The 21,848-nt window shown below is 36.1% G+C and overlaps 1 long non-coding RNA gene across 1 annotated transcript in view; it reads right to left on the minus strand.

The window, feature by feature from the left end:
* The window catches only part of LOC135301764 (uncharacterized), a 52,562-nt gene extending 42,707 nt beyond the window's left edge, over positions 1–9,855 (minus strand). Inside the window, exon 1 of the long non-coding RNA XR_010363505.1 lies at positions 9,553–9,855. This is a non-coding gene — a long non-coding RNA (uncharacterized LOC135301764). The remainder of the gene's footprint in view (positions 1–9,552) is intronic.
* Between the last annotated feature and the right edge of the window lie 11,993 nt (positions 9,856–21,848).

The following is a 21,848-nucleotide window of genomic DNA, read 5'->3' on the forward strand; positions in this document are numbered from 1 at the left end:
AATGGTTTCATCTGACAACAGAAATTTTTAAAAATCCTGAACTGTATTAAAAGACCTCATGTACCAATCTCACTAAGATTCCTCTTGTATGTTTTATACTTACCTCCACACAGTCAGTGGCTTCTGTGTTGAAAAGCATGTAAAGAACATTTAAAGAAATACTGTCAGCATTTCTGGTATTTTCAAAGCCATTATAATACTTGAAACAACCTACCAAATATTTCAGCTAATTTATTCTAAGTGTCCTTCTGAGTCCTAAAAAAATCAGAATCATAAAAAGGATATTTATTATCGAGATCCCCTTGCTCTCCAGATGACCCTCCCAGCTCATTTCCCACAATAACTTTCATCATATTTTCTGTGTTTCCAATCTCAGTTCCTGTTCTTTTCTAGAATACCTCAAGGATATATTTCATATGACTGAAGGATGGAAAGATTGATGCTACTTTTCATGTACGGGGGGAAAAAAGTCAGCACTATGAAAAGGGCTACAGGTCATTAAGCTCCTGTAAGATTTATTGTCAGAAGCTCCGTCAGAGATCAGACAAGCCTTGAAATGAAGCAGAAAGTCTTGTGATACAATCTATTCTGTGTAGAGCCTAGAAATGGAAGGATATTGCCAAGAATCTCTGCTCTGAGAAAAAGTTATTAGCTTATTTTTGAGATTTGATTTGTGATCACTTTGAGATTACACTTCGGTTTTATGAACTGGCTGACTCTTTTTTTAACACCCAGCCTACTAGTTTCGTGTATTCTGGTCTCATATTTCCTGCCTGAGGAATCAGAGGGTCGCAGTTATATGTCTGGAAGAAACAGTTACACATACATGCTAGATGTCTGGTTGAAGCAGTGGCTGTGGTTTGTGGTCTAAGAGTATAAAGGTGGTAAAATTAAGGAAATTAGTAGATGGTGCTGGAGTGCACTTTGACAAAGAGAGCTGAAGAGTTCAGGGGCTTATTAGTGGGCTCTGTACCTCTAAGGAGGTCCTGGCAGGGGGATCTCATCCAGAGAGAGTTTTCAGGTGAGAAAAATACTGTCCTGAGACTAGAAGAACTTTTACCTTCCCCCAGTAAGCAGAACAGTGTTCCTATTCTATCTGCAACCAAGTACCAGAGTAGCGGAGCAAGGATTTCTAGGAAGGCAAAGGGGAGAGAGTGTTGTCTTAGTGTGCAAGGGAAAGACAACTAAATATGAAAACCATAGAAACTAAAGCATCCATCTACAAATGAACAAAACCAGCTATCAAGAGAACAAGTAACAAGAGAAGACTACAAACTTAGGATAGAAAACAGAGAAACTGCAAGATTCCTTCAAGAATTGCTTGGGAAAATGGCTAAATTTGATGAACTGGGGAGGCAGAAAAATGTGTTCCTTTCCTTTGAAGGCACAGAATCGTTGACACTTCACTGTCAGTGTCAGCAAGTTCTTGGTGAGGTCTGTCTCCACCTGACTAGATGCAAAACAGAAAGCAACAAATGATGCTGCATTGAATAAATCCCAAAGGACATCAAAGCCCAAACACTGGGACCAAGGGATAGAGAGGAGTCCAACTCCGACCTTGCAGGCCATTTACCAAATCAGAAGCTATAAACAGGCTAACTCTGATATAATCACATGTGTAAACATATCCTGCCAAGCAGCTGACACACAATCCTCAGTGATGTTTTTGTTCACTAAAACATCATTCACACACTACAGTTTGATACCTGCTTGGGCAAGCAGCCGGCATAAAGATACTTGTACAGTCAGGGAAGAAGAAAATTCAGGATAATATATGTTCAAGGTGTATGCTGGGCAATTATGTAATTTGAGGTATATTTACATGTGCCTGTGTCTATTTGTAAGGTGTTTTGCTTTTCTTTAAGTCTTTTATGATATCTATTAAGAGTAATGTACTGGATTACTGTTAAGTGTGAGATTCATCCATTCAAAGGTCAAAATAAGCAACAATAATTTATAGCCTGACCTCTTGTATGATTGCAGAAATTGAAGAATCAGGGACAGCAAGACCTGTGCTTGGCCCAGGTCAGACAATACTTTCTAGTTCTGCTACTGTCTTGGCATCCCTGTTCTTTTCCATTAATTATTTTATCCCCATTGTGGGCTTTCTCAACTGTGCAAAAATAACTTGGCATAAAGCCACAGAAAGAGAGACAAAATTATTGTTAAAGGAGAGAGTGGAAAAAGGCAGTGTAAGGAGTGGGAATACTAAAGAAAAGAACTCAGTAGTACTTTAGTACCTCAAATAAACAACCTATGTTATTATTGTCACCCTTCATCCCTGTGGTTCTTTACTACAATGTAGGTGATTGCTAACAAGCCTGAGAAAGTATCAGGGATGATTTATCTTTTGAAATTTAGATATTTGTATCTAAATAAATTTAATTTTATTATTTTTGAAGTCACTTGTCTTGGAAGAATATCCCTATCTTCAGTAAAACTGCTCTCACTAAAACCTTCCCTCAAGTCTGTTTTCAAGCCAATATTAAGTCCATTTCACCCTTTAACACACCACAGAAAGAGACAGAAGAGATGTTTACTCCAATTCAAGAAATTGAAGAATGCTGAAACCTAACCTGCAAACAACCTTTCCACTTTCACAGCTAAGTGTTACAACTACCCTTTATTTCTTGACAGCCTGCATTCTTGGGTCCCAGGTGTAAATACTTTGGAAATCTGAGATACAAGGCTTTCAACTGTATGCTGAAAGCTGTAAATATCAGGCACAATTTCCTTTTATTTTAATGAGTGTGTTGTCATGGAAACTTTGCAGTGGACTCTGGGCTTCATACTCAAAACTCATGAGGTTTCTGGCAGTTCCATGATGGGTCCTGTCAACTGCTCATTCACAGGAAGTGATAATAAAAATTCACTTTCCTGTTCAGTGAACCTTGAATGAACTGAAGGAGAACAACCTCAAATCCACTTGCCTCCTCTCACTCCGAATTTCTTATGCATGACTGACAGCATGCTACTTAACCCTTTCAGTAACTTCGTAAACAGCTGAGATAAATAACAGTTGAAACCCTCTCTTGTTGCATGATGTTGAAATAAATTTTATTTTTCATTAAACAGGCATTAAACCTGACTTCTGAAACATTTATAAATGCTGATCTCTAAGTAAGGTTGGAGATTAAAATGGTAAAAGGATAAAACCCCAACAGTTTTAAGCAGAATACTTTTTTTCTTTCCAGCTTTATTTCCTGATTTAGAACAATTTAAAGTAATGGCAGAATAAGGATAATTTCCTATTTTCTGATTTTTAATATCTTTTATTTTGTAAATGTCTTACACAGTTATGTCATATGAGTGAAAGACCATAAAAAGTCGTCAGCATACTTTTCCAATTCACAATGATGTATTTTTCATCAGGATTCCTGCATTCAGAAAGTTCTCCTGCTGTAAAATACCTTACCATTATGAAACTACCATTTGAGAACTATTTCTTCAAGACTTTTTTTGCTGCTGAGGGACGATTCCTGAAATTTGTCCTGAACATGACCACCAAAATGCCTGCAGTTAATTAAGCATTTATGGTCCTATGCTGCTGTTCATCCATTTGCTCTTGGTTTTCCTATTTCCCAATTTCACAGCTATTACATTTCAAGGAATTGACCCAAATACTGTATATTGAGCTAACTTTTCCCTCCCATGGCTGACTTTAGATTGTCTGCAAGACAAAGAACTGAATCAGGTGATACTGGGTATTTATTGGCTTGCATTATTGAGTTTCAGTAACAACTTCAGGAGCATTCCTGGCCTATGCCCAGCCTCCCTAGAAGATTAGTGACACCAAAACACAGCATGTTAGCTGCTGTGCCCTTACTGTTATCTGTCAGGTCTCCACTTGACTGCACAGTCAGTTTCTTAGATTAATAAATCATTAATCATTTTACCCAAACGTTGATTTCATTTAGAAGAATCCCAAAAATATGAAAGCAAGCAAACAAAATCCCCCAGCAGTTTTAGCTCCTATCTACCAATACAATAAACAGGACAGAAAGCAGAATTGCTCACTCATTGCTGTAAATTCTACTTAATCCTTCTGGGAAGTTTTGTGTGATTAAATATTTAGAAACCATGGCTTCAACCATTTAGAAGTGCTCAGATAACTAAAGAAGGAAGGAAAATGAAGAGGTATTAGTTGTCACCAAAAACACATAAGCAGTGCTTACAGGTCATGTTCAAATAGGTACAACATTAAATGGGCTCAGATTCAGTGCTGACTTTGTCTGTTCATCTACACAAGAAATCAGGATGATTACATCTGTAGATGCTTATATGAAGTGCATGTAAAATTAAAAAATATATATAAATATATACACATTATTTTAAGGAATTTCATTGTTAGACAGATACAGCAGATTTGCTGCCTGAAGCACTGCTGATCATGAGGAAGAAATATAGTGATACAAAACTATCAGATACAGAAACCTGGTATGGAAGTGCAGCAGAAGCTTGTAGTCTGAGTCTACTGTAGAACAAGATCTTGGTGAAGGGAAACTTAGGTAAGATATAAGAAAGAAGATAAAAGCATGTGAAATGAAGAATTCACCAGTAGATGTGTGTATTTTTTCTACCAGAATTTTAAGTATCTAGATTGCCTGTGATTCCAAAAGATGTTTGCTAGATGATGCATCACTGTTACTCTTGAAGGCAGATTCAGAGGAAATTCTATTGGTTTGTGTGGGCAGCACTGACTACATGAATTGGTCTCTTCTGATGTTAAAGTCCAAGAAAGTGATTATCACTGTGTGAATGGCAAAATCTGCAAATCCCTTCTCCAATCCATAGCACCAGCACAAAGAAAAAGTTCATGCTCAAGTGAGTGGCAAACTGCTGGATTAATGTTCACTGTTACCATTCTCTTTAAGCAAGTGTGATTTTCCAGCAGGTGCTTTTGTCTTTAGTATTGTCTCAAAACATATTAATGACTAATTGATTTCAGTTCAGGCACAGGGACACTCTGCAGCACTGTTTCTTTAGATAGATGTAGACCTTTCCTAGGTCAGTAGCCAAAACTGACCCAATGTCTCACTTTGTCTAGGAAGAGTATCATATTGCCCTACAAATATTTAAGTAGAAAATGCACAAAAGCAGAAAAATAAATTCATTCACATAATTCACATGATAAATATGCATACTCTTTAACATTTCTGCTTGAGATTTCCATACCGACCATTGGCAGAAATTCTTTTCACTTAGAAAAATTATTCAAATAATGATCAGCTGCACTGAATGAATAATTTCTGGTTTCAGATACTCTCTTTCTAGGGCACTACCATTTTAGAGGTTGTGTTTGCCATTTGACAGTGCAGCTCTTTCTTCATGTGAAACTACTTTGTGATGGAGGAAGAATTTGCATTTTGTCTGTACACATTGTGAGTATTCCCATTGACTTCAAATGGCCTTGAAATCAACGGAGCTGTCACATACATAAGTCATCACAGTGTCAGCCAGACCTTTAAACAGCAACCACCACATCTAGCTACTTCTGCAGAAAAATTTGGTCATTTACATATGGCACTTTTGAACCCACAGATGCCACACTCTCATCAGAGGTTTGAAGAGGGGTGGAGAGAGAAATTAAACCATCCTGTGTCTCCATAGGGCCCACTATGAAATTCAGTCTGCTTTCTGTTTCTTCAAATGAACAGTATTATAGTGAAGTCATTAGTAAGCTTAAAGATGGTTCAAATTAGGCTCAGTCTTGTAATAAAACAGTATAGAAAATATAGAAAACATGGACTCTTACTTATTTGTGATCACACATCTCAGACACTTGTCCTTCAAACTGTTTATACGGTAGTTTTACAATCTCATCAGGCTTCTACTACATGCATAAAAATAAAACAATTGTTATGGCAACATGCTGAGACAGTATTTATAGTGCTTCACATAAACAAACAGGTTGACAAACAACAGGAAGAAAACGGACATTAAATTACTTCAACTGAAGAGAAAAAACAAACATATAATGAAGTGGAAAATTATGCCACTAAAATTTGCTTATGATACAGGAGTCTCTGGGAGTTATTACTGAAGTCACTCTATTTTCTGCATAAATATATGCAATATGCATACTTTAAAAATAGCTTCAAACATCCAGTTTTATTTTAATATTTACAGAGAGTCTGAGAGAAGGATGGGTGGCTAAATTCATATAATGTGAGACAAAGATATTTCATTATGGTAAGGTATCATAATAGTAATACATAAAAATCAAGCCAGAGAGGTGGGAAAACAGTTATAATAAATCATTCTGACATTAGTTAACATCACTCTGAAAAATTATGTGATTAAACTTGGAAAAATAAAGGAAAATATTTATATTCATTCACACAAAAGTATTTTGAGCAAATGAAAAGTAAAAAAATCCCAGCAATTAACAGGGTAATTAGAGTATTATAAACTGGTGGCAAGAAAGTGGGGTTTTAGGTTCAACCACATACTAGATGAATTCCTTATCTCTTTGGTTATGTAACAGAAGGTAATAGGAACCTATTTTGCCACACGTGTGTAATCTGGTTACATGTAATTAGGATGGCATCCTCTGGACAAGTTTACATTATTGAAATCTGAAAAAAATTCAAAAAGCTGTCTGCTGCTTTTATTTCCCCAGCTAGCTGATGACAAGAGGGAGGGGGCGGGGCAGCAGGTTCCCCCTGGAGCTCCGTTGAATCCCAGTTGTCAATTGTTTCGGCGCAATATAAAACACAGGCAGAGCACACGGGTCCCAGGGAAACTTTATTTGATGATAAACTTCCCCTTTTCCTCTCCTGGGACCCCGATCAAGGGGCAAACAAAGACTTATATGCAGCGGGAGGTCAGGGGTAGGCACAACTTTCAACAAATCAGGAGAGTTGGGAGTAAAAATCCTAGGCGGAGATAGCAGCAGTGAACCAATAAACTTCCAAGGGAGAAAAAGCGGTTTCAATAAACGGCTAAAGTTTGGAGAAATAGAAACTAGAAACCAGCTGACGAAATAACTGGGAAAAGGTGGAGACAAAAGGAAAACGGCACCAAGGAAAACCACCAAATCACAAATCAAACCATAAACCTACTAATAAAACAAAAAGCACAATAAAACAGCTGTCTAATTGGACAATGTGTTATATAAAATTTGGACACTTTGAAATCAGGATGGATAATTTGGATATGGTAAAAAAAATCTGGTCCTGGGGTTTTATATTTTGAGCTGTCAATACTAGACAGAAAACAGCAGAAATGATACGAGTATATGTCCACTGGCCATACAAGTTATATATCTTGGGGTAGTTTTTAGACAAACACTAATAACCTTAGTTAAACTTAAAAAATTTTTCTTTTTACAGCTATAGAGAAATTCAGAAAAATTATATCAGATATTGAGTTGTTTATGCAAACATTTTAAGCCACATTTACTCAATGCTGCCACATTCACTTCACTTAGAATTAGCACTGCATGATGCTGTTTAGTGTGGAGGAATACACTCGATGCAGGAACTTCTGTGTGCAGCTCTCTGTGTGCAGAGAGAGCTGCAGGCTGAGCTTTGGGGGCAGGAGCCTAAGCCTGAACCCTGACTTTGTCACCCTTGCCATGTAAGGGTATAAAAGCCTATGGGGGTTCCTTTGTTCAGGGCCCCTTGTCAAAGTCACCCAACTCAAGCTGTTATTTTGTTATTTAGTTATTGCACCATGACTAAATTGTTGTAAGTATCTGAACATCTGAGATGGTGCTGTGGGAAACCTGGGATGGAGCCAGTAAGGAGACCTGGTCTGCATGAGTGTGGGGTGTGTCAGTGTGAAAGGGGTTTGATCCCATATCACTGCCTGGAGGCAGTACAAGAGTAACTATCAGAGTAGATGATTGGGCAGCGAAGTTTTCTTTACATTAGCGGAACAAATCTCAGGATCCTTTATATAACCCGAATTATTTTAAAAACATATGAATGGAAGACTTGTTGCTGCTACTTTTCTTTGTCACAACAGAACACAAATCTCTCTGTTTTGCATTCAGGCATGCCAGCTCATCTAAGACAGTAATTTAAAGACAAATTCCCCTCCCAGAAACTGAGGCAAATCTTGATCTGAAATGTTCGTATTTGGCATGCTGCTGGCTGATACCTAACTTTAACTAAAACTCACACTGCTTTACCATTGCCAATTTTGTGTAACCAGATTGGAAGAGCAAGAAGTTGCCCATGTGTATCTCTGTCCCAGCTGTTTATGTGTGTGTCCCCACCCCACCTCCTGGCGCAATTCTTGGTGGGGCTGCACTGCCACCAAGACCACTGAACTCACCTGGCCTGAAAGTGAAAGGGTTTTCCCTTGGGGTGTTTTTGGCCTGCATTTGTTCACTGTGTCAGCCAAGAGTCCAACCTCATGAAAGCTTATGTTAGCCCAGCAGAGGAGATCAAGAGGTTGGAAATTCTTTAAACTGCTGTCATCATGGAAGCTGATGTACTATGAGACTACAATTTGAGGTTAGCAGCATATGGTGTTTTCCCATATGAAACTGATATCATACCACATTAAATATTCTGTATCTCTAACAAAACTACATTTTTGACCACTGTAACCAATGGGAACCAGATTTTCACTGCCCATAGCAAACATTTGCTAATGGTAATAATCTGCAAAACAACAAAAACCCCTCATTAAAGAAGTTGTGACATACATTGACGATCCTTTCTTACAAGGAAAATAAAATGTTTAATACAAATTTTAAATTAATAAATATTTTTCTAGGGTTTCTTTTAAAAAATTCTACTTCAAATCATTGGCATATGACTGAAAATTGAAATATGTCAATTATCTTTGACACACATATGTATGTCAAGTACATATATATGTACTTGACATACATATAAAGTCTTTTTATGTCTTTATAGTTGTGGGGATCAAAAAGTGTACCAAGTATTTCAGAAAGTAAACATTAATCTAATCCTAATTTAGGGTACCTAATTCTAATTTAAGGTATTTTATTATATTCTAAAAGACTAATGGAAAATCTGGCCTGGGAATCAATTAAAACGTCAGGAAAGATAAGTATTTACTTAAGGCCAGTCAGAATGCTTATTTCAAAAGTATGTCTTGTCAAACCAGCATGATTTCTCAGCTGTTCATTGTGAAGCAAAGTGCCTGACAAAGGTTTTTTTCCATTCAGTCTTTTTATTTCCATCTGCCTCTGAATTGCATAACATAAGCTGTCAGGAGCATTGGGGTTTAACTTTGTACTGCATTACATACTTTTTCTTTGAAAAAAAAACTCTGTACAAAACAATCAAGATATACATTGAACAGATATGAATTGGCTATAGGTATATTTCAGTGTGGGAATGCTGTTTAATGGTGATCAGTGCTCTATGTTATTCAGCACCTCTGTCATTGATCAAGAATTAAACACAGTATTGATTCTAGTCTATTTTGCAAAGTCATTCAATAAGAATGGATAATTAGTGGACCAAGACAACCACATAAAGCATTTCTGTATTGCTTAGTAAATTCACACAATTAATTTAAACACCACTAAATACAAAGCAAAAAATCTACAAAGATGCTACTACTTACAGAATGATGGACTATATCCTAGAAGGCTGAGATTCAGCTGGGAAGTGCTGGATGAGCAATTTGACATTCATTTTCAATGGTTTGCATAACAGTCTTCTGCAATGGCAAAAAAAAAGCATACTTGTAACACTGCAGAGTCAGTGTTAAGGCTAGCATTCTCTAGCTAGCTATTTTTAAAAATGACATTATCAATCTTTCAGAAAACAAGTCATAAACATATTTAAAGGTGGAGGGAATGTCTTTCTGTGAGAGACTGTAACAACTCCTTCTGTTTGCTTTATAAAAATGCAGAGAGAAAGGGAATTTGAATGCATTGTATAAAACCATCCTGTGGAGAAATTCTTGGAAGAATGTCCAATCCAGTGGCAAAAAACTGAAACCAGAAAAATTCACATGAGAAATTATAAGCACTCTTCTAACATTGGCAGGAATAAGTTAATGAAGGAAACTATCAAGAGAAAAGCTTTGTTTCATAACTGTTGATATGTCTGGAAGGAAAGTTCAATTAAAAAAAAAACAAGTTATAGATCAGCATCATCCCTGATTCAGCCCAGAGCATGTCCTACTGGGTGAAAACTCTCCATCTGATATATTGAGGTAAAATCCATGATCTAGTGTTTCCTTTTTGCTCTAAGCTGTTAAAATGCCCACTCTCAGTGCCTGGGGGCTTTTCCATGCCATCTCCCAACCACAAAAAAGCTATTGTGCTGTGTTAACTGAACTGCTATTTTTAACATTTAACATTGTTTTCAGTGTTATTCTTAACAAGGTAGAGGTCTTAGATCAATTTTCAGTAAAAAGAAACATCTGTAGTCTCTTACATTGGAGACCAGAGGTTGTTGGTAGACAAAAGAAAGGTTCATTATTAGGCTTACATTTTCACTATATTCTCTGATTTAGAAGACCTTTGCATATTATTCTTGAAAGGAATGTCATTATAACCTCCTTTTTTCATTAATAAAACTCCAGAGCTTCAAATATTAGCATGGTTTTCCCAGGGAGTATTCTGGAACAGACTCCTCTTGCCTGAGCTGGGGGGGTGGAAATTTGCACACTCTATCTATCTCTACCCTGTCATACCATTCCCAATACTATTTTTTTTCATAATGTTTAAGATTTTCCTTAAAGGACAGCAGTTCTAGAATGTAATGTGTGTGTCATATTTAACAATTTAAGCATGGTATACTTTATACAGTACAAATGCACAAATGTGTGGTTTAAGACAGATATATTGTACAGCCAAGGCCTTTAACACTCGTGCTCTAGAGACCAACTGTCACTAAAAAATACCAGCCAAATGGTGCTCAAATTAGCCTCAGAAAGATTTTGGGCTGCACAATGAAATTTGTTTTTAATTGGGCTGCACAATGAAATTCTATTGGTCATAAAAATTATTAAAGAGTATGAACAATGAATTTCTGCTTTTTCCCTGGAGTTTTTTTCACATACCAGACTGGGCTGTCTGTCTGATAGCCTATTTTGAACATGAATTTCCAAGCCCTTCCTCAGGCAGGGATGACCAGCACCCTTCTCACTGTTGGGTGTCCAAGGAGGAGCTGGGGGAAGTGGCTCTGCTTGCCTCTTGAACTGAAAAGTTTAACCCACCACTGGTTAAACTGCAGGAAAAAATGCAAGATTTCAAATAGGATTCAGGAGTACAAAAGGAAATGACTGACACCTCCTAATGCAGATTCCACCAGATGGAAAAAGACCTTGCTCAAGAGGGCTGAACTAGAGGAACATATGTCTAGAAATATAAATCTTGGCATGAAGTATAAGATATTTTGGACAGGCATTACAGCAAACTCTTACTTGATGATTCTTAGACTTCAAATCCCTTATGGTATTCAATTTGAGACCTCATACATCTTGCATTTATGTATTGTTATTGTAGTTGTGTCCCAACTAGCCACATTCTCTTTTTTAGCTGTACTACTTAGTTTCAGCCTGAGCTCTTTCCAAAATCCAGTGACACCCACATTGTTCCAGTAAGAATTCAGGCTGGATAATTTGCACTGACAGACAAGATTTCTGGCATTCTTGTCTCCCTCATACTGTCAAAAAGGCAAATAAGATACAGGAGAAGGTCCAGGGCATGCCAAGGTCCATTCACACTTCAAATGAGCATATCACAGAGCGTCTGTGACATCCCTAAGGCCTTCCCTTCCCTTCTTCTTTTTTCTCCTAGATGGTGATGAGGAAAACAGATTTTGAAAATACCTGGAAGCGTGAATTCACACAATGAATAAGTGCTTTTATAACCCTTTAAGCAAAGCAGATTGACAGCTTACTGAAAAAGAAGCACTTCTAAACACAATGCTTCATTAACCAGCTAAAATGAAAACTTCTTTCTGCAAATAAAGTGGCATCTTCTTGAGAATTATATTCCAGGAAAATGCTGCCGCTGACATTGTGAAAAGTGACAAAATATTTTGCCTGACAAAATCTTGATAACATTTCATTTAATGTTTCAGAGATTTATACTCTTGGATTCATATTTTCAAGGCCAGAAGGCCCCATTAGAAGCCTTGGATGACACACATCTTTGAATTACAACTCCTTATTCTTGTTCAGTTTTCAACAATTTCTGTTCTACCTAACTCTTATCTTTCAAAGATGTGTCAAGTCTTAAGCAGAAGAACTAGGGATGCTATTTAATTTATTTTTTGTTTTCCAATTTGCTTTGAAATACTTGCAACCAACTTCTTACCTTAATACCAGTAATTTTTATGGATATTTGGAATATTTTAAATACTTGACAACTAATTGCACAGATTAAATAGTTACTGAAAGAGTAATTAATTTTTTAAAATCTGAAGGGTTAGTGGCTGTGAAAATCTTACTTAGATGAAAACATGAAAATTTCATTTTTGCAAAGCAGAAACTCAGTAAATATATATATGGAGAGTATACTTGAATTAAAACTATTTGCATATCTAGTCAGACTTGGAGAGCTGGCTTCACTTGGTTGTAGATATTTTAAATTAAAGACTGATAACTGATGAACTGGTCAGACAGACCACCCTCACCCTACGGGTGTGCAAAATTGCATAGCACTGCAGACTCCCAGTTGCAGGTACACACCAAAATCTAACACATGCCTTCCTTAGTGATATCTTAGTCTAAGGTGACACAACAAACTAAATCCCTTAGCTGCATGAAGAGTTTTACAGCTGCAAATGCAGACAGTGAGTGTGTTTCTTTCAAATTTTCATCTTTACATGGGAAATCAGTCAAGTATATGCTCGTTTTTGCCAAATAGGCATAAAACTTTATGCATATAAAAAAAAAGATGCAACTGAATAGCAACCAAACTAAACTTGTCAACTGAATATGGATCTTGAAGAAAACTATAATGAAGCTTCTACAGGCCAGCAGTTAGACTAGATATAGTTAAAGATTTTTTTAACAGTTAAAATATGCAAGCACAATTTCAAATTCTCTTTAATTTTTCCTCTAATATCAATCTCATGAGATACTCAAATGCTTAATTGATGTGACAATGTAATTCATACCTCTTTGTCTGTAGGTTAGGTTTAATGCAATAAAGGAATGCTAATAATTTCAGAAATGTTTTGGATAACTTCCTTACTGGTCATAATTGGTGGCTTTAAATGTGACAAGAAAGGAGAGGTTTACAATAGCTGCTTTCATATTATTAAATACTTCAGAGAATTCATCCGGGATATGCAATGCAAGGAATTTCTGTACAGCCCTTCTAGAGTGGAATGAAAGAACAGAAAAATATTTACCAAGAAAAATGCATAGTCACAACCCACCAATATATTTTCACTAGTCTCTGCCTGACAGTAGATTTTTATCTTCTGCATGACAGATGAAATTAGACTCTGAAAAAAACCATTAAAAAACTTTCTTCCATATGTTAATATACCAGCAGAATCAAATACAGCTTTGTTTTCTCTATCTTTAGTAATAGTTTTCCATTCATTTAGATTTTTCCCACATTATAGATGTTCTGGGATTTCATAAAAAAGCTATTTTCCAGAAAGTTTTTTCTATTTGTGCCCTTATATTACCAGTAATAACAAAATAAAGAGGAAGCATGGTAAAAATTTAAAATAAATGTATTAGGACTTGGTAGACAAGTGTTTTCTCACACCCAATACTGGGAATTTTATTTTTAAAATTATTTAGAAGTAAATACATACAGGAAAAAAAGGTAAGAATAATTACATTTCCTGAAGAAAAACCAGTGGATTAACTACTTAGCAAAGTATCTAGTAATTCTCTAACCACACTTTCTAAGCAATATAAAACATGCAAAGTTTACAGAGTAATACACTTGATCTATCTTACACTTGAATGAGTTTACAGTGTTTGAGGTATACATCACATTTATGTAAAAGAAGAGGGACATCTAGAAAAAATTGCAATTATAATAAAATGTATAGAAATGCACTAGAAATGCATTTAGTGTCTCTGCAAATGTGCAAAGAAACAATGAGCCTCATAGATATGATTTCAATTTTTTTTGTCTACCAGAATAAAAGATTCACCAGATTCTTATTCACAATCATGGGATGCACACATGGGGAAAAAAAGTAATCTCAAAAAGCTTCACCTGACATCATACCACCACAAATCAATTGAAAATTGCTTAAGCTTTCTTCCTTACTTTTGAATTCTTCTGAATTACACTCAATAACAAAATTATATTGGTAAAAACTGCAATTGCAGTTTCTTTGGTAGGGAAACAAGTTTTAGGAAATTCAGTTTTCATAGTTTATAAGCCTACATATTGTGCAGGAGTGCCTTAGCAAACACTTGCCCAGGATAATAGATTGCTTTGCCCAATAGACTGTCCAGTTTATAGAACAAAGTCTGCAATTGTTTATACCTAACATTTTAACAATGGTCTCAAGTTAAGTATTATGTTTAGAACATAGAAAATACAATCATATGGAAAGGATTAGTTTTTAACAATGTAAGATTTATCACATATTCATTGTTTTACACACTACTTGTTTTCATTAGATAATAAAATCAAAGGAAGTAAAAAACCCACATCAGGCAAAATTTCTCAGGTAATTCAGGCATTGCAGTATATGCATGTGCAATTTTTGCAGTTACATTAACAAATCAGATAACTATATACATAGACCTAGTGAATTATGCACACTTGCGGATACAATTATGCTGTCTCTATATCTGTTAAGATAATTGCCTACATATAGAAAATATGCATGCAATTGTATTTGCATTTTAAACAGGCATACTTGTGGCTAGATAGACATAAAATTAAGCTAGAAATCCTTAACTCTATCATTCATAAAGAATATTATTGACTTAATTAAAAAATGAAGAATTAGAGTAATGGAAAGCCCATGAAAGTACCCTTTACTAAATTTGTAAATCTTTACAGGTCTGAAAAACATTCCTTAATAACCTTTACCTGGATGAAAATAATCTTTATCTTTGTATATCAGACATTTTCTTTCTATTCTGTCCAGACAAATATAATTTTTCATGCAACATTACAGAGGGAGTTATGGTCAGAATTCACCATAGAGTTCCTGTCTCCTGCTTCCATTGCTGCAATATATATTTTTATTTGGAGATATTTTACTAGATTTTGTGCTCAAGGACTAGGCTTCTACTGGTGTAAACGGCATATGATGGCTAATTATGCCAGCTTATCTCATTCCCAGGTTGTAATGGGTAAGACCTGGTTCTTTTATTTAAAATAAAACCTTCTTGTTGTGAGTTGACACTGGCTGGACACCAGGTACCCACAAAAGCCCCTTGCTCACTCCCCTGCTGCAGCTGGACAGAGGAGAGAAAATTTAACAAAGGGTTCCTGAGCTGAGCTGAGGACCGCAGTGAAAACACTCATCAATTACCAAGGACAAACCAGACTCAGCTTAGAAATATAAAATTAATTTATTACTTAGAAAATTAGAGCAGCTAATGAGAAGTAAAATAAGCACTTCCCCCACCCCTCCCTCCTTTTCAGTCTACTGCCTACCCTAGCAACACAGGGAGATGGGAATTGGGGTTATGGTGTTTATCACTCTTTGTTTCTCCTGCTGCTCAGGGAGAGGAGTTATTCACCTGCTGCACCATGGGGCCCCTCCCATGGGAGACAGTTTTCCATGAGCTTCTCCAACATGAGTTCATCTCATGTGCAATACCTGTCTGCAAACTCCTGCAATGTGAGTCCATCCCACAGGCAGCAGCACCCCTCAGAGAGCTGTGGCATGGGTCACTCTTCCACAGGGTGCAGTCTGTCAAAGACTGCAGGGCACCTCTCTGCATGGATCTCCCACTGCATCACAGTCTCCTCCTTGCATCCACCCTCACCAGTGTGGAGCTCCTCCAGGGGCTGAGGGTGCATCTCTGGTCCCCCATGGATCCTCATGGGCTGCAGGGGCACAGATGCTTCACCATGGTCCTCACCATGATCCTCACGGGCTGCACCAAGGGCTGCAGGGGAATCTCAACTCCAGTGCTCACAGCACCTCCTCTCCTCCTTCTCCACTGACCTGGTGTATGCAGAGTTGTTCTCCTCATACGTTCTCATTCCCACCTTGTCTAGTCACAATTGAAATTCTGCCACAAGCTTTCTTTTGATTTCTTCCTGAATCTGTTATCACAGAGATGTTACTATCATCTCTAATTGGCCCCGTTTTGGCCAGCAGCATGTCTATCTTCAGACCCATCAGGGATTGATTCTGCCAGATGTGGTGGAAGCTTCCAGCAACTTCTCACAGATGCCATCTCTGTGGCCCCCTGCTATCAAAATCCAGGCCAGGCAAACCAATACACTTCTAAATTTCTTACTCACGTGGTTTTCTGTGACACATTTGCAAAGCCTAAGAGGCAATTATGCACTTTTTCTTCCCTGTTAAAAAGTTAGAGAAACTTACCACTTTCCTTAATTGAAAAAAGCATGAGGTTCTAGACTTCAGTCTTCTAGCACACTCCTCAGCTAAAAGTTTCCATACATTTATATATTCAGAGATCACTCAGTAAAAGACTTGGAATGAAGAAAAAATGAGGACCAATATCTTAATGTTGGAGTCTTCTTGTGTGTAAGGAACTGGACTTTTTGACATTCCTCCATAATACACTGATGTGCATTAAAAAAGTTTGGCACTAGGAGTATAGTCTCCTCTTTCTAAAAATAATCTGGGGTATCCCAAATACCTGCCAACCATTCTGCCCAAAACAGTTATTTCTTTTAGGTTGTCAGTACCTGGAAGCCTACCACAAGTCAGATCTCTGTTGTGTCAATGAAAAACAAAACAAACAAACAAAAAAAAACTCACCCAAAATATAACCAAACACAATTTGCCTCCAAATAGCAGTTTTGTTGTATTCCTATTACTCTGGAACAGCTGTAGCAACAAACAAATCCTCAGCTTTTACTGGGCTTTAATATGGAGTTGATCATCTTTAACAGCTGCATTAATAAACAGTTTTGAAAACAGCATTCTCTCACGTTATCCATCTTTTATTAAAAAATCAGCACACAACATTCTCAAGTGTCCCTGAACAGAATATTTTTAATATTTATGTATCACATGTTTATTATGTCAGTACAATTAAAGCTTTCATGTATATACTGCTAGTATACTAGATCATTAAGTGTTTTTAAGCATTGTTCCAAATCCTTTCCTAGAGCTGTTGATTCTTCTCACATTCCAGCAAAAACCATTCTGCTCAAAGTCTTCATTTGGACTGAACCCACAAGTATTTCCAGTTTATATAAGGGCAATGTTTCTGTATAACTATTAGGCTTAATAGTGCAGAGCAGAAGTGTCACTACACACCTACACAGCTCAAGGTAAGAATTTGCTCTGTAGTTTATGTTTACTTTTTCATAAACTTATTTGCTCAAAAAGTCCCATCATGCACAACTCTTTCATTTCATAAGATGGTGCATTGCATTCATTTATCAAACATATTTCAATTACACCATTGGTTGGATATCACTAAAAATTAATAACCTCTTACAATATGTACTATTTTTTAAAAATATTTCAATTATTAACACAATCTGTTCAAGTCTAGAAGTGAGCTTGCATAGGAGAGAACAGTTAATTACTTATTCTACAAGGTTAATGAAAATTAGCACAAAAAATTCTCAGCTGTTACACTTTGGCTTTTCTGCAGAGAATACATAAGTATTGTTCAGAGTGCACATATTTGTCCAGTGTTTAGGACTGTTTTACTAAAGCCTGTATCCTTCGAAAATTATTTTGTAAGAGTACTGAGAATAAATATGAAAAATAACAGTAGGTTAATTTTTTTAAAAGGTTTCACTTTATATGATTTATCATAAATCATGTCTTGTAAAACAATAATTTGGGGTGTTTTTCCTTCTATTCAGCTCATGTGATAAATCCAAATATTTTGGGTTTGTAATCCTCTAGCTAGCATCCATCTTTGTCTTTTTTAGTTAATGGCCTTTCAAGTTATATTTTAGAGCCATTTGAAGGTAATGCCTGCATCTCCCATTCACAGTGAAATCTCTGAGATCAGAATATTGATTGTCTCTGTGAAAATTACTGTACATTGTTGGGGAAGTATGGAGTATAAGAACAAAAACTAGGCAGAACAGTGAATTTTTGTTTTTCCTTTGAAGATACTAACATAAATCTCCTGAAAGATGAGACACATAACTCAGTTAATACTGTATTGTTAATTAAGATTTTGTTCTGCATGGCAACAAAAGTTTCAGATTTTTCTTCCCCCATCATCATTTCTCTTTTATGTCTGAGCAGGAGAGAAGCCAAACAAATTATCTGGCATCCCCAAGCTAAGATTACTTAAAACATATGAAATACTTGAAACATTTGTAAAACCCTTAAATTATTTTTAGTTATGACTTTTACATATGTGTATCTTAAAAAACATGTATGTAAACAGATAGTTTTAGTATGTTTGTCATGAAATATAGAATGTCTTGGTACATTTGGACAATTTAGGTCACTACTTTCAGTAAACCATGTATCACAAAAAATAAGGTAACGGTAGTCATAAAAACAGCATCACTCAAAACTCCATGAATGGTAGAGGAATTAAAGTGGAGGGGTGAAGTCAAAAAAAAAAAACTTAAATGTTTTGCATTTACCAGTGTTTGTGTAGTACCATAGTTCTGATCTTTTATTTTACCAGCTCATAAAGATCAAGTCAGCACCAAAGGGTCAAGGCATGTCAACAGGCAGATTGAAAGGCAGATCAACCCTTTTTCTTTGTTTTTCTTTTTTAAACATTGAATCAAACTGAGAACAAAGGCTGGACATTTTTACATTTAAAAGACAAAATGAATTATTAAACTACTACAGAAAAGGTCAATGTATGACTCGTAGAAATTACCAGATTGACAATGTTGAAAACCAAAATCCTTGTTTAGCCATAGAATAAATGTTGTTCAGCAGCAATTATGGATACTAGTTCTGATTTTTCTGCCACTTTTAAGTGGCATAATATCACTAATTTCTACAAGAAAAAACTGCTTCATCAAAGGTGAAAACAAAGGGTTATTATTTTCTATCCTTTTAGAATGCATGCAACCTCATACACCAAGAGTCCAGGTACTGAACAGACAAAGACACATAAAATCAAAGTTATTTTTGTGATTTCTATTTATTCTGACTTTTCAGTGCACTAAGAAAAAATTAAAAACCAAAATGTTTTAATGTCCTCAGGCCATCCATAGAAGATCAGAGCCAACTTTTTTAACAGTGTTTGATATTGGGAGGGGGAAGCAGGCAAATAAGAAAAAGAATGAAGCATAAGTAGAACATAATGGACAGAATCCTAGATATAATACATTTTTTTCTCAATAGGAAAAAGTAATTATATAATAAGTGGAACATTTATTTAGACTATTATATCTCCTCTGACATAATTTTTGTCTATTCTCAAATATGGGCATTATGTTCATAACAGACTGACTTTATGAGGGTTTTTGGAATCATATGAAAATTCAGATCCTTTTTTTATTATTTATGTCAAGGTAATATTCTGCCTTGATCCCATGCTTCCTCTAGGGAAGTCCATGAATGTGAAATTTATCACCTCATGAAAAAGGTGATACACAGGTTTTGTACACAGGTTACACCTGGTGATGGCTGATCATTGTATTCTCCCCTCTGTGAACTTCTAGACAGAAATATCAACACTTGCTGAAGATGAGGTTGGGCATAAGACTCACTGGGGCCTTCTGACTCACATGGTCTAGCTGTTTAATATTACAGACAATTGTATCATAGAATTACTTTTATAAACTAAGTAGATTCTACTTCAATGAATTTGATTCCATTACTTCTATCAGAAGGACATTCCTCATTCCTCTGATAGTTCCTTTAATTTCTGACTTAAATTTCATAATGAACCTTTGTTTTTGTGCCAGCAATGTCCTTTAGATTAATTAGTTCTCGTCCCTCCCTGCTGTTTATTTCCCTCTGATGCATTTAGAGAGCAATTTTCCCTTCTCAGCCTCCATTCTGTGAGTTTAAGTCAAGATATTTTTATTTGCTATTGTAAAATGTGCCCTCTAGTCCACTGATCATCCTGAACAGAAATTAATTTTAATTCTTCAGTACAGAGACTGCCTTCTGTATTTCAATATTTTATCTTATTTCAATTACCTCAGTTCTTTCTATTTCTTTCTTCAAGATATGCCAGCACACCTCTGATTTGATGATTATTAACTTTGTGTGTTCAACACTATCTATAAGAATTAATGACTTCAGGACAAAAAAAAAATTAGTGATAGTATTAAGTAATGGTTCCAAGTTTGAGCCTTGAGAAATTTCAGTCATAACTTTATTCAGATTATTTCATAATGATAACTTGGTGTCATTCTTTACAACCAGTCTCAGGTTTACTTTACAATCTTAGTAGTAATCCCTTTTGTTGGCTGGTACCACAGCATTGGCTTTACCATTTTATAGGTAGATAAAGCCTGTTGCTTCCCTTGTCTAAAAGCAGCAGCTCTTTTATAAATTTACAACACCTAGCTAGATTAGTACCATCTACCTACAACAAACTCATTTAATATTTGCTTTCTTATCCACAAAACTTAACACATTTCATTATTCTTCTACTTAAATACTTTATAGGTTTGCTCAAAAGTGAGGCTGGGTAAATTCTTTTATACTTGTCCAAACTATTTCTTCCTCCTCTATTAATTATGCAAATTCTGCGTGTATTCTGCCTGTAAGATTCTCTTTAGTCATTACATTGTCTGCTCTTCCAACGTTCTGGATATCCAGAAGCAGAACTTCAGCATAAAATATGAAGTTTAGGGAACATAGTCCATCTCTGTTTAGGGAACTATATGACTTTTTAACTGATACGTGTGTCGGCCTAAATCCAAAAAATCATTAAACTGAATAAATTTCTATCCAGATATATATTGCAACATCTCATCCACAATGTAGACACCAATTTGAGAAATTATCTGCTACTTAATGCATGACATATCTGGACATTATGTAGCTTCTTTCCTATTATCTTTAAAAATTAATAAGACCACATGTTTCTTGAGTGCACCAGTGAAAAGATTACTAAGCCACTGCATCAGGTAATGTAGATAAACATACAACTTTAGCCTTCAGCTACCTTGGACCCAGCAAAAAACAGACAACAGTTATGAAATCTTGTTTGCAATGCAGTTAACCCTTACTTGTAAACAAATCTCACTTGTCCAGTTGAGATCAGAAACAGAATATATAAAGCTGAGTATCTGGATCTGAACAGCGATGTGTATGTGAACCACTCTTTTATCATAAAGGGAAAAAGCTAATCCTTCACAAGAAAAGGAAAAAAAGGGCCATTAACAATCCACTTCACACTTCATTTAACAGCAAGTATCAACAGGCACTGGTTGTAATGGAGCTCACTCTAACCTTTCTTGCTTTCTGTCTTTTTCCCAACAGGGTGCAGGCAGGAAAGAGGAGAAATTTTTTTAAAAAGGGGGAAGGAGGAGCTGCAATTGGCAGAAGGCACAAATACGTGGGAAGAAGAATGCCAGCTTGTTATCTTACAGATCTGGGCAACTGCCACATTCTGGAACCTTAAACGGCAACTAAAATGATGTACTACTTACTATATAACCCGGAGACTATCTAAAAAGTCTCAGCCACAGCAGAGCAGTTTCAGAACTTATTTCATAACTGAAAAGGCTGCCTGAGGGTGTCTTCAAATAAACTCCTTATGTGTGGGCTCAAAACAAACCTGGCACTGTTTTATTTATAGATCATTTCTGGAGTAAGTCTAAAGGAGGCTGCATGTTCTGCTGCTTAGAGCCAAAGAGCTGGGGA

This window comes from Passer domesticus, chromosome 5 (assembly GCF_036417665.1).
Source record: "Passer domesticus isolate bPasDom1 chromosome 5, bPasDom1.hap1, whole genome shotgun sequence".
Lineage (NCBI taxonomy): Eukaryota > Metazoa > Chordata > Aves > Passeriformes > Passeridae > Passer > Passer domesticus.